Here is a 14,181-nt window from a genome sequence, read left to right on the forward strand (position 1 = left end):
TTAGCAATTTATACCTCAAAACGTTACTAATTAATGCGATATTTTGTCATTTTTTTTTTTTTAATAATGATTACATTATTTTGAAAATAGTGACAAAATATCGGTGTTCTACTATATAATACCAAAAAATTTTTTATAATTATTTTATTGGTACCAGTGACGGATCCAGAAATTTTTGGTGAGGGGAGCGGGGTTTGAGGATGTCGAGATATTTTTGTATTTTTGTATCACATTTGCGTCTCCTTAAAAAAATAAAAAAGTTTCTCAATTTCTAAAATATTTTAGGATGTTTATATTTTAGTAGGGGGAAGCATACCACATTACCCCCCCCCCCCTCCGCCTGCATCCGTCACTGATATGTACATATAGCATTTTTATTTTAGACAAAAATATTGATTTTCTATTTTAGGCGTAGTTTGAATTGGCTTACATAGATAGTTTAAACTACTGTCAAAATTCAAAAAAAAAAGCTAAATAATTGTTGTAAACATTTTCAAGAGGGACCTGTGTATGAAATAAAAATTATTTATTTTCCTTAAAACAGATAAACTGTGAGAAAATCACATATTTTTTTATATTGACTAAGATTATATTGATTAATGGCAAGTATTATTTAATATTCATTATTTAATTACCTAAAAAAGATAAGTATTATTTAATATTTATTATTTAATTACTTAAAAAACTTAACTGACCGCTAAAAAATTTGGTGAGCCGTCATAACTACAAAGTTAACGTTTCACTCTATTTGAACATTTAAACTAATTTTTTTTCGCAAACAAAATTAAAAGATTTCAAAATTTACATAACATAGTATCTTGATGTGTACGCATCTTCCCATATACTAGCGTTATTGGGTCAGCTAGGTTTACTTTCACTGGATCTATGATAATCGCGAACTCCTCAGACGCGTTGACATACATTTTGAAAATACATTTTTCACTCATTACATTGGAATTTTCTTGATATGGTGAATATATTATGCAAATATTATAAATGTGTATTAAAAGCTTTCGTTTATATGACTATTAATGCAAAAGAAAAAGATAATTTTAAAAAATCAACATTTTCTTTTGTACATTTTAAAAAGATTCTTCTTTTGGTGCTTAATTAAAGGATAGAAATTAAGACCTTTAAATAATAATAAAATATGATATTTAAGTCTCAAATTTTATCAAAATTCTGAAAAGATTGCTCGTTTTTTTTAAAGGTTTGAGCACAAATGGATCAGTTAATACTTTAGCTTTTAAAACTTTTGAATCAAAGTTTTTAAAATTTTTGAATCAATTTGTTGTCTTTTTCAAAAAAACTGGAGTTTTTTCGACAAATCTTTCTTTTCTTTGGATAAAGTCCAAAAATTAAATTAATTCAAAAACTCTAATTGGTAACATTTTTTCTAAAATGTTGTATATGTCCTCAAAGAGGATACTTTCAAAACTTCTAAGGCATCAACTTCAAGATTAGAAATAGATGACAATACAAGTCAGTCAGGTAATAACAAGTTTATTAGCCAACAGCATAAGAAAACAACGGAAATTACAAAAGATATCTTTGAAATCAAAGATGGTGCTCAAAGTAACTAATGAAGGTGTGAAAATAAAGATCAAGATCTTTTGCTTTTTGGGAAAACTTGCCAGTAAGTAAAAATCAATTTTCATGGTTTATTGAAAATGGTTCTAAACAAGTTTGCAAAGATATTCCTCTAGATGTGGAGTAAAGGAAGTTTTCAGTACTGCATTATGAGAGAAAACAAACGTTAAAATTTTTTTTCGTGAATACCTTCTGAATTCGCTATCAACTGATAAAGTTTTCTGCTTTTGCTGTAATCTTTTAGGAAGAAAATTTAAGCACAAGAAAAGATTTAGAATCAGATCTTAGAGCGAGTTATATATAGAATATCTAAGATTTTAGAGATCTTAGAGCTATATCTCTTGTAAGAGTTCTAGGTGTACACCACTTGGCCTTTCGTAGAAGTAGTGCTAAAATTTATGCTTATGACAATGCCAATTTTATTAAAGTTATATAATTTTTTTCCTTATTTGATTTAAAATAAGAGGAAAAGACCTTGGTATTGTTCATGTTGATTTTGAAATGTTCACTGGGATTCGTTCCGTTAACAGAGACCACAGTTGCTATGATATGAGTTACTTGTTGATGAATCAGCTTAAAAACTAATCATCGTCAAATAATAACTTAAGAGGTCAGGGTTATGATAATGGGAGCAATACAAAAAGAAACGAAATAGGTCTGGAAAAATTCTGGATTTTAAACTTTGTACTTACTATGAACATTGAAACTTCCACCCTTAACCAGTTGGTTAACAGTGCTGCTTTGTGTCGCATTGAAGTAACAGTCTTTTTGGCGTTATATGACGACTGTATGTATATTTTTGCAGCATCTACACGTCGATAAGATATACTGGAACGTCATACATTTTTGACTATTAAGCTAATGAGTAATTCTTGTTGTTCAAGAATGATTGGTGCCTTTACTCCCATTAGTTTCTAGTTACCAAATGTGAACGAGGCATTGTTTAAAATTACTGAAAATTTAACTCTAAAACGTCTTTCGCTGAATTTAAAAAAGTTTTGGTTGATGCTCAAGAGATTGCTGAAGAAATCAGTTTGATTGAAATTTCCAACCAGAAATAAGAAAGAGTAAAAGGAAAATCTTCACTTACGAGTAATGAGATGAATCCCTTGATTTATTTTTTGCAATAGTAGACACTGCAAACCGCTCCGTAAAGGAGCGGTTTGCAGTGTCTACTATTGCAAAAAATGGAAGGAAATCACAACATTTTTTTCTTTATAATATTGATAAAAAAACTGAGAGTTTTTTGTATTTATTTAGAAAGAAAAACTTACGCAATATTATCCTAGAAAAATCCTGTCTTTTCGAAAGGACTTTGGCGCAATAGCTAAGCTATCTATATCAAAATAATTTAGAAATGTCGTATCCTATTGACTTTACCAATATCGCTGTCAAGTTCAGAGAGGATTTTCACAAAGCTGAAACTAGTAAAAACTATCCAATTCCATGAGCCAAGAAAGACTTGTAGCACTTGTACCACAATTTCAGTAGAAAAATAAATGACTTACCAACTCAAAATTAAAGTTCTTTTAAAGAAATTTAAAAAAATAAAGGTCAGGAAAGTACATTGGATTAACAAAAAAACTGAAAAATCCTGGTGAAGTAAAGTAAACAAAAATTTAAATTATCAAATTATCAAAATTCTTTACCAATAATTTGTTTGTCTTCTAAGAATTTGTTTGTCTTCCAAGAACTTGTTTGCTTCTAAGAAATTGCTTGTCTATTGTTAAATACATGGTATTTATTCGGTTATTATTCGTATATATTCAATATATTCGATTTTAATTCTTTTACCTCATATAGTGACTCTTATAGTGAAACTATATAGGCACCTAGTCTGTTCGGCGGTGTGCTATAAAAAGTGAAACAGAGTCCATCAATTAGATAGGATTAGTTCCGTGAAAGAAGCAGGGTTCCAAAAAACTAATATATTGCTACTCTAATAAAAGACAATTAAGAATTAACTTTGTTTAAATCTAACTAATATTACAGTTGTAACACTAAACAAGGAAATGCTATCAAAAAATTCCGCATTCTGAAGTGACAACATTTTTTAAATCTTGCCTAGGGCGTCAAAATACCTAGCAACGGCCCTGTAGACAGTCTTCAGGAAAAATTAGTGCGTTTAAGAATGAAATTAAAAACATAATTAAAAATAAATCAAGCTTAAATAAAACTTCGCAAATTAATCTAAACTTTTTTACAACAACAATGATATACACAATAATAAATTTTATTGACATCATTTTTTTAATCTAGATACATTCCGTTTATCAATCAACCCACGTTTGATTGTGCAAATTTAATCGAAATCTGTAGATCATATACTTTACCAGAAGCAAACCTGGAGTTTTTAAAACCTGGAACTTTTAAAACGGATATTTCTGAGTGCTTCACAATTTATATAATATCAAAAAATGAAATAAGCTTGATGCTCACAAAGGAAAGCAAAACACCAATAATAAACGATACTTTCGTTAAGTTCCTTAATAATATAATATTGAGTAAAAAATAGAACAAAACTCTTATAAATTCAAATCTTTTTTTAACTTCATTATAATGCAACATAAACAGCATTAAAAAGCATTTCCTAAAATTTAAAAATTTAAAAAATTATAAAACACTTTTTAGCCCTTGGATAAAGAAGGAAATCATTGTTTTGTATAACGAAGGAAGTCGTTGTTTTATTAAGGAAGACATCAAGTCTTCTATAATTGTTATGAATGATATTATATCTTCCATAATTATTATGAAAGGCATCAAGTCTTTCTTAATAAAATAGCGATTATACAGTAAATTTCTTTAAAAAATGTACGCTGTAAAATAAAACAAGCTGCGCAAATAATAAGCGTTTATTTGATTCAATTTTGAGACCTTTGTTCTTTGAATGTGTATGTATTTGCTGATAAGAAAATAATTTACAATCGTAATTTATAAAAGTAAATACTTACATGGCTGAGTCTAGAAGCAGGCAAACTTATAACCACGGTGATAAGACTAAATTTTTGGAGCTTTTTTTTTATCGTAATTATAAAAATAAAATAAAATGCACAACTTTAAAAATACAAGGAGTAGAAGGAGAGGTTTTAAAGAATACAAGGAGTAGAAGGAGAGGTTTTAAAGAATACAAGGAGTAGAAGGAGAGGTTTTAAAGAATACAAGGAGTAGAAGGAGAGGTTTTAAAGAATGAGTTATATTTAAGATTCTTACTTAAGGATATGTAAGAACTGATTAGTAAAATAAATGTTTAAACTATTACAAATACGTTTTAATACTCTAAATACAATTTAAAAATTTTACACTTTTTTTCAAAATATTTAGTATTTTAAAGAATATAAATTTGTTGGTAATTTTACAAAAAGAACAAGAAAATATATATAATAAAAAAGGTATATTTAATATTAGTTCAGTTTATAAATATTTTAATTTAGTTTGAAAAACAATGCCAACCTTAAAAATAAAGGCATAAATTTTGGCAACTTATATATTGGTAAGGGGCAAGTTCTTTTCTAAGTTGTCGAACTCGTTCAAGGCTCATTTTATTACCTTATTCTTCTCAATTTTATTACCTGATTCTTCTCAACAAATGAAGTATCTATAAAACAGTTTTGTTGACTCGGAAATCTAAACTCAGTAAGAACTTCAATCTTGGTGCCCAATCTTGAAATATAAAAATGTTCATTCAATTTGATAGTTTGTCTTCTACAGAAACATTGTTAGATAACAAAGATATTGGTCTTATAGTTGTTAAGAAATTTTCATCTTTTCTTAGTTGTTAAAAATTTTCATCTTCTAAACAAACGAGCAGCGAACTCTATCCAAATATGTTGGTGATTTCAGAAATACATAAAGACCGAATAGCATGTGTTCTTCTAAATCAGCATCGCTTTCAAATGATAAGGTAGATTCAGGGACGTGGTGGCACCTGAAAAGCAGGTACGAATTTCCAGAAGAGGGGCCCGGTGAATTACTTTTAACGAAAGACAAATAAGCGATACAAAATATTACGTAACTTATTTGTTTCAGCATAGTTTTTTATTATGTCTGAATGCGTCAAGTTCCATATTTTCTCATCTTTCACTGACAAGAGAACACGATCCCCATCATGCTCTGATGTCAACCGATTTGATAGACGAGTTTTTACAAGTTTTAACTTGCTGAAAACTCTCTCACACTCTGCTGAATTTGTTGGAATTGTACAAATTTCTTGTATAGAACTGAAACAGAGGGGAATTCAGCATCTATCATAATCTAAAATTGTAAATCGTGAGGAAAGAAGGCAAAGTTTTGTTATCCTTCTCAGCAGCCTTTCTGTAGATCTCCACAAAATCAACCATTTCAGTAGTGAATTCATTTAAACTGATACCAATTTTGAATTTTTCAAGCATTGATTGAATTTTTTCTTATGAATTAGAGTTATGAAAATTATGACTAATATCTTCACTCGTATTTTTTTTTTTTGAATTTTTTGTTCTTTTCTTATATATTAAATAAATTTATACAATAAGATAGTTAAGATTAAAAAATCGTTGTACAGTAACAATTTAAAAATCGTTATACAATAACAAATATAATAAAATGTACAAGTATAAAAATATAAACATAATAAATAGAACGCGGAGACTCGCAGAAGACATTTAGGTCTTATCATCGAGAACCACGCGTGAATATTAATTGCATTATAATAACATTTAATAAAGAATAAACAAAAATGTCAAAGAAATATTTTGCGAAAAACATAAATTTCGTAAGAATATATAAATAAATTTGTAAAGAAATTATAATTGATTCTTATATATAAATACAAAGTTTGTATTAAATAGTACTTATTTCATAAACACATAAATAGTGAATCCGATGTTATTGTATATTATATTATATAATAAGTTTTATATTTTCATAAAATGTTAAAAATACAAAGATAAGTCTTCAAAAGATAAAACTATTTATTTCAGTTTTTTTGTGAATGAAACGTAATTCCATTCATGGGAAAAATCAAAATTTTTCAAAACTATTTTGTTCCAAAGAAAAGCTCCTCTAAGTGAGATACATGACTTTCCAAAATTAGTAAGGTTGCCGAACTAGATCATTTCTTAAGTTATATTTATTTTTTTCTTTCAAGGTATATAAGTTATGAAAAGAAACAGGAGATGTGTTAGTTTTACATTTATACATAAAACAAAGTATATTAAAAATATTCAGTTGATAAATATTAGGAATTTTCATTTGAAATAAAAGTGGTTTGGCATGAACAAGTCGATCTTTATAATTGATAAGACGAGCAATATGCTTCTGCTGACGATATAGAGGTTGCAGTTTAGATTTGTTGGTATTACCCCAGGCAATTTTTGCATAATTTATATGGCAGTGGATTAATGAGAAATATAATTGTGCTTATTTAAAAAAATTCTAGCTTTATACTTAACTCCTATATTTCGAGCAATTTTTTTGGACAATAAATCAATGTGATATTTCCAACTAAGGTTTTCATCAATATAGATACCTAAAAAGTTCGTAGTTATTTCTCTTTTAATTTGAACTTTGTCAATAAAAAGTAAAGGCATGACAAGAGGAAATAACTTTTTTTTGAAGTTTGATGAAAAAGTGTCCAATTTGTTTGCTCAACATTGAGTGACAACTAATTTTTTTTAAAACCAGTTTTAAAAATTTTTTTTGTTAATTCAAGGTTCATATTTTGGAATAATGTCGTTATGTTGTTATGAGATAAAAAGAGATTAGTATCATCAGCAAACATGACCGTCATTAAATTAGAGACTTCAGGGAGATCATTAATGTAAATTAAAAATCCTAGTATACAATCCTGAGGGACCCCACATCTTATATCTAGTAAATTGGAACGAACATTTGTATTAGTATAAACAAACTGTTTACGGTTGTTTAAATAACTTTTAAGCATCATTAAAATATTTCCTTTAATTCCATAAAATTCATTTTTTTTTAATAGAATTTTGTGGTCAATTGTATTAAAGGCTCTTGATAGATCAATGAAAACGCCAAACGTATGTTGCGATTTTTCAAAAGTTTCAGAAATATTGCGGGTAATTTGTTGTATAGCGTGTTCGGTGGAATTATTTTTTTTAAATCCGTATTGATACAGTATATTATTTAAAGATAAATGGTTGAAAATTATATTATTTAATATTTTTTCTTAAATTTTAGAAAAAACAGGCAAAATTGAAATTGGGCGATAATTTGAGACACTGGTTGCATCTCCACCTTTAAATATTGGTTAAACTTTGGCTATTTTTAGATTGTCGGGAAAAATACCCTGTTTTATTGAACAATGTAAAACTTAAAATAGAATATCTTTTATGTCTTCATACGAGGCGACAATAACATTGGAATTAATATCGTCATGACCAGCTGTTTTATTAGATTTAAGCATTTTAAAAGAACGTTCAAACTCCTCAAAGGATACCTCAAAAGAATTTAAAAACGAAGTAATTGGAAAAGCGTAATTATTTATTTTATTTGTCGGTGTAGGAATTTTTCGGGCCAGATTAGGACCAACTGATACAAAAAATTTTTTAATTCGTCAGCTATCACACTTTGATCATAGGATGTTTCTTCATTAATTTTAATAGCTTCATATTCATATTCTTCAATAAAAATATGTCTATACTTTCTAAAAATTTCCGCTGTGAAGAAAATTTGTCAACAAGAACTGTAGTAGCATTTTGGCCAGCACTGTCCCTTAGTACTTGAAGCTTTTCCAGTGATACATCGACAGACATTGTAGCAATGGAAAAATCAAGTGTTTCTTCTTGAAGAATTTTACTTAGGGGACCCAAGATAGTAAAACTTTCTTTGAAGAGGCATAAATTCAAAATTGTTTCATATGACTGAAATCGGGATAAAAGTCCTTGTGCTTCACTTCGAATATATATTTTAAGTTCCATGTCATTTGAAATTTATTCAAGGCAATCGATTTCTGCAGGGTATAGTGTCAGCAGTCAGTCTGTAGCATTTTGTAAGGCATTGAAACGAACACTGTTGGTAGCAGCCAGTTCAAGAGACTGATTCACATCCTAAAGAAGAGGTTTACACTTCTCAAATATATTATTTCGTTTCCTTGAGTTTCCTTAAAGAAAAGTCTTTAATTTCTGCACATTACCAGGCTTGTTTTCTGTTCCAAAAAGGTTAACAAAAACAAGAGAAGATTTTGTACAAGCTTTCACAACCATATTTGTTCCATGAGATCCACAATAAATATTTATTGCCATGGGAGAACACTACTTCAAATGTACTGCAACTCCTTTGTTTATTCCTTGCATATTGCTCGCACCATCAAAAGACATACACACACTTTTTAATATCTTCGCTATTTGATTTGAGTTCATCTTTGATTTTTTCAATTATTTCTTCACCAGTAGTTGTTTCAGTGTCAACCATTGAAATCAGATGCTCCTATACAACGGCCTCTTCTGCAGTAAGCGTAACATAATGTAATACAATAGAAGCTTGCTTACAGATTAATATCAGTAGTGCCATCAGTTGATAGTGAAAAGAATACTGAGTTATTTACCTTTTTTGAAATATCCGCCTTGACCATCTGTGTCATAGTATTTTTTTCCCTTCATTTCACCTAAAACATAAATAAATATAAAATTCAAGTTTTACATTGTTCAATAAAACAGGGTATTTTTCCCGACAATCTGAAAATAGCCAAAGTTTAATAGGGCATTGGTTTCTTTCGTTTGAGTTATAACTACCATTGGTCCATGGAATTTATAAATAGTAGTACTATTTATAAATTCCATGGACCGATAGAGAGTGAACTGGAGCATATTGAGCAGTAGTGAATGAAAGTAATAACAAAACTTCATTAAACACATAGTTTTATTTATCAAACATATATATTACCATATTTATCAATGCAAAGCAAATGAATTCATGCAATTTATATATTTATTATTTTGAAATTTTCAATAACAATTTTCTCTTTTTTCTGTTGATGGGATGGTTAATTTCATCAGATAAAGAGGAGGCATCGTTTAATCGTTGTTCACTACAATGCTTTTTTTCGGTATTTTTTTCGTTTAGCGATACGCCTGCCTCTACCTTCTTCTGTTTTAGCCGCCCTTGCCTTAACTATCTTTCTCTTCGTTTTTTTAGCTAAGATGTTCATTGTTCAGCTGATTCATTTGCTCTAGCTCGAAATTTCTGTTCTCTTTCTCGAGCAAGACGAGCTAATCAATCAACTTCAGTTTCCAGCTTTCTTATTTACATTTAGCTTTCTTCTTTATATTTCTATGTTGATAAGATATTTATTTTTTTACTTATTTACTTTAAAAACTTTAATTATTATTTTTAATTACTATTTATAAGTAAAGCATTACTTACTTTTTTACAGTATTTATAAGTAAAGTAATAAAACAGTATAAAATTTTTACAGTATATTATCATTTTCAGGTCAACAACGTTTTTTCTTTCTATTATTCAACAGCGATTTTATTTATTTATGCTAAAGTTTGTTATTTTTTGTTTGTTTCAATTACTTGTATTAACAATTTCTTTAATTTACGCTAAACTAAAGTTTAGCATATTTCTTTTATTATAACCGCTGAACTAGTGTTTGTTTTGTGCGGACACCTAACGAACAAACCGACGTGAAAGCAAGTTAAATAAAATGGTGTAAAAAATGCCCTGAAAGAAACTTATAGAACTAAAATAAATTTTTTTTCTTTGAGGATTGGGGGTCTAGTTTCTTTTTGGTGGCCCAGTTTTGTGACCCAGAATCAGGGCCCAGTACAAGTCCTTGTACCCTAGTACTGGGCCACCACATCCCTGGGTAGAATTCATTTTAGTGCAAAGTCATTATAAACATAATTGTCTGTCACTTATTTTCTGTTTTCTTTTACTTGTTTTGTTTAATTGAATTATCTGTTTTGCTATATGACAACAACGACTTAATCAAGAGCTGAATTTTAAAATTTTCATATTCTTGTTTAATTCCATTAACGAAATACTATATTTTAAAATATTTAAATAAGTACAATAGTTGCTAAGGTACTTAATCTTTGTTCGAGTAACTAAATTTTTATCATTGCTAATTTGAGGAACTTATGCATCTTTAGCGCCAAAACTATAATGCAAAGCCTTGTGTATGTCTTTAGCAGTCAAACGATTATTACCTCAATCAACGTAACCTTTTCCACAACACGGTTCATTATAAACATATCTAATTAACTCTATATTTTTCCATTTGCATATATTGTACATTGCTTCAGCTTAAAGATTTCCAGAATTATCAGATTTTGCAAACATCTTCTTGGTATGTGATTGATCGAACATGTGGTTGATCGATTCTGAATCATTCAACCACATATCAAGAAGATCTTTACTAAAACGGCTGTGGCTAACAAAACAGTATCGGTATACATTAACGTAAAGTAAACACTCATAAATTACTTTCCAGTTATTTTCATGAAGGATCCAAATGTAAACTCATACTTTTCTTGCTGAATTTACTTTTAGTCTTCTCTGTATCGAATCGGAAGATTTTTTTTTTAAAATCTTCAAGCCAAAATGCATTTGCCTTTAAGATAAGTAAACGCATTAAACGTTTAAGCCAGAATGCAAAAGATTTTATCGATTAATTGCTTCAAAAAAGCTTCAATATTTTCCTTTTTCTGTTGAGAATCTCTCATCACATATTTTTTTATAGTTGAACACATCATTTACAGCAATGTCCAAGTCATAATAGAACATGAAATCAGCATTTTCAGAATTTTGAATTGCTAATTTTTTGATCATCTTGATAACTTTGCATATCATAACTTTAATAAGTTTTCTAAGCACGTTTTAATTGATCTTTAGTAGTATCTTTCAGATTAAGTTTTGAAGTTCCTTTATAATCTATATTTTATTGGACTTTTCTGATAAACTTTGAATGCACTCTTACTGCTTTTAAATGGTTCGTTTGAATTCGTTAGATTGTAGTTTTCATCATCATTGGATAAACCAGTTCCTTGATTTAAATGAGCAAAATACAGCATTGCACTGACTGAAAAAACTTCATTGCATTGCTTTGACATTGATAAGACTGCATGTTTATGAAGAAATGGATGAAAGCATGTTTTTGAGAACTCCATGCAGCACCAAAGATATACCTGTCAAAAGCACATATTTTTTCATCCTTTTTAAAACTTTTTTTAAAGCCTATTTGATATAAGTTTTTATCTTTCCAAACATTTCTATCGTAAGGTCGCATTACCTAAAAACAATTATATAAACTATTATTAGGTGTTATTTAAAGCATTGTTTATGATACGGTTCTTACTATTCACAAAAATGTACACAAGTTTGAAATACATTGTTGCCATTATTAATATAGATTATTGCATAAGTATAATTAGTTTAGTGATTAATTTGTTTAGATTGTTCAAAAAGATTTTTATAAAAAATCTTAGTCTAACTACGTTAAATGTTAAATTTGGAAGAATACTAAATGCTAAATTTGGAAGATTCAAAATTTTATCGTTCAGCAACCAATTCAAGCGAAAACCAATTCAAATCCTTCATTTTTGCGTCTAAAAAATATCTCATAAAAATTACGTCCTAAAAATCTTCTCTTAAAAATATGTACTTTGAATAAGAATTTTTTTTTCCCTAACTGGTTTTCTCTATATTAGGAGCAATATATAAAAAATTCAATCAATTTTAATCACAATTTTAATCAAACCACGGGTGCCTGGTTCTTAAAAAAAATGACTTTTAAATTTAGTTTTTTTTAAGTTCAGGTTTTGATGGCGTGGATAGTTATGTCGTTATTGAATCAATAAAATTGAAAAAGTAAAAAGCTACCATCTTTAAATTTTCTTAATTTATCTTTAAAATGTGAAGTTTTTTCTGAAAATCTAAAAAGTTATTAATAAAGTTATAAAAGTTATAAACCAGCTGGCCCGTAAGGGTTTTTATTTTTCGGTGGAATTTATAAAATATGAAAATCTGACGAAGTTTCCATAACTCTATTAGTTAAAAAGTATACAAAGAAAAAAAAAAAGAAGAAAAAAAAAAAAATACTTAAAAGCTATAGACATCACATATATTCACTGGAATCAACTTCTAATAACTTGCCAATCATTGGATAGTTAAAAGCACCCCAAACACCATAACAACCCACCATCGACCACCCAAAATGTTAAAAAAGTTTATTTTTAATTCCTAGCGGTTCACTTCGGACCTAATGACCTTTTTTGGGTTTCCGTATTTTTTATTTTTTGTTTTTATTCACTTTTTTATATTTTGTATGAAAATAAACAATAAATGTAAAACAAAGAACAAAAAATAAAAATGAAAGACCGTTTTCAATTCTTTTTTTACTCTTCATGATTTTAGAGCAAGTAGAACGGAGCTAGTTGAGCCATTTTTATTAAATCTCATGACCAGATCTGACCAGATCTCATGAACGGTGCGCCGGATTAACATATTTTATACAATATTTGAAAGATAATTTAACCTGCTAAAAATTTGTTAAAAAAAGAGTATAGTTTTTGATTTTATTGAGAAGATATTGTCTAAAGTTTACCACGCTGCTCAACCTGTCTCAGCGGGGTATGCTGAGCAATAGTGTGGTGTAAGTTGAGCACTCAACAAATAAATAAATATACACGGTACAAAACTTGGTGAATCATCAGTAAAACTTTACTAACAGTAAGCGTGTGTATAATTTTTAAACTTTTTAATTTATTTAATGACGTTATAAAGAGAAGAGAAAAAGTTGAATAGTAAGAAAATGTGATAAAATATAAAATTATTATTTTATACAACTATCTTAAACATTAGTTCCTAACTTAAAAATTCTTTATTTTATAAATATATATAAATAATGTACCGCTAAATTATTTCTCATCAAAGTTGTTTCTTTGTATTTGATAGTTTGATTATGTATCTTTAATCTCTCATTAAAAAGTGGAGTTTTTCCTGAACACTTTAAATTAGCACGCGTAGTACCAATATATAAAAGCGGAGAACTTTATTATATCAAACTATAGGCCTATCTCCATACTTTCATGCTTCTCGAAAGTGCTAGAGCCCATATTGTACAACAGACTTTTTTCATACCTCCAAAATCACAATATCCTTTTTAATAACCAATACGGATTTAAAAAAGACAATTTAACTGAACATGCAGTAATAAAGTTAATTAACGAAATTTTGAATGGGTTTGACAAAAATCAATATACACTTGGAGTATTTATCGATTTGTCAAGGCATTCGATAGAGTGGATCACGAGATCCTTCTACACAAACTTAGTAATTATAGTATTAAAAAAAATCTAAAATGGTTTAGTTGCTAAACAAATATAAACAATCGGAAACAAGCTTTATATTACAATAAAACTTACACTTCCCTTGAAACCATTACTTGTGGTGTTCCCCAGGGATCTACTCTAGGTCCTTTGCTTTTTCTTGTCTATATTAAGGTGGTTATATGGTAAAAAATTAGCAATTTCCATTAAAAACTTAATTTTCATTTTATTGGCTAACTTTTTATAAAATTTAACTGGCTCTTCAACCATATATAACATGATATGGTTTTAATACCAAAAAATAGTTAAAAAATTA

This window comes from Hydra vulgaris, chromosome 01, assembly GCF_038396675.1.
Source record: "Hydra vulgaris chromosome 01, alternate assembly HydraT2T_AEP".
In the NCBI taxonomy this organism is placed as follows: domain Eukaryota; kingdom Metazoa; phylum Cnidaria; class Hydrozoa; order Anthoathecata; family Hydridae; genus Hydra; species Hydra vulgaris.